We start from the raw sequence: 1073 nt of genomic DNA, 5'->3' as shown, positions 1-1073 counted from the left end.
GCGCCTGGCTTCACACTCAGGTAATTGAGCTCCGAAAGGGTGAGCCGGGGGTGAGTCACGGCCTCCGCTGCTGGTCGCAGCCCTGCCCTTCCCCAGGGCTCCCCTTGGCCGGCTGCCCGGCGGCTCGGCTCCGCTCGGTTCGGCACGGCCCCGTCCTGCACGCACGGCCCCGCAGGGGCAGAAGCCCCGTCGTGGGCCACAGCCTCGCGCCACAGCACAAGCCCTCCAGCCGAGGCACCCCGGCGGCCCGCCAGCGCTCCCGGGGGGGCCCTAGCAAAGCCAAAGGTGGGGGCAGCCCCTGGTCCAAAAGCACCCCAGTCCCATGCACCCCCAGTTGCGCGCCCCCCCAGACCCAGCCCCGCAGCTCCTGGCCGCTCCCCAGGGCTGGGGTGCCCAGCGTGCTGGCTGCGGCCAGCCCCACACTGGCATCCCCGGCAGCACGTGGGCACCGCGCAATGGGATGCCCTGCCCGCACGTGGCTCCAGCTGCCCGCACGGTGTGCTCCAGCCAAGCCCTGCCCAGCACCCTCGGGCCACCGGCTGGGAAAGCCTGGAGAGCCTTGAGCCAGATTCCCAGCTGGAGCACAGGGCCTGGCTGAGGGTACCCCAGGGGCGCTGAGCATGGGACCTGGGTGCTGAGCGCCCGGCGCCTGCCCCCTGCGCGGCCCGGGAGGKGCCAGAGGTCCCCGCGGGATGTGGCGATGAGCTCACAGGCTATTCCGGGCCGTGTTGTTCCTGGCTCCTCCCGGCAGGAACCGGCTCCTTGAGCTCCAAACAAACAGCCCCGTGGCCACCGGCACATTCCTGGCCGGCGTGGCCGCGGCGGGGGACAGGCGCTTCCTGTTTATCCCCTTCCCACGCCCCGGGGTGGGAGGCAGCGGGGTGCCCGGGGCACTGCCGGTGCCCCTGGGGCAGGTCTGGGGGGGGCAGCTGGGACACCCCCTGTCCCATGTCCTGCTGTGCCGGAGGACCCTGCACTCAGCCCCAACCCCCCCACGGAGGACCCCACTCTGGGCTGTGGGTGCCAGCACGCAGCCTCCGTGCCACTGCGTCCCATCCCATCCCTGTGCTGTG

This window comes from Apteryx rowi, unplaced genomic scaffold, assembly GCF_003343035.1.
Source record: "Apteryx rowi isolate R43461 unplaced genomic scaffold, aptRow1 scaffold_3, whole genome shotgun sequence".
NCBI classification, from domain to species: domain Eukaryota; kingdom Metazoa; phylum Chordata; class Aves; order Apterygiformes; family Apterygidae; genus Apteryx; species Apteryx rowi.
The sequence above is the reverse complement of the archived record's forward strand: the minus strand, read 5'-3'. Positions refer to the sequence as shown.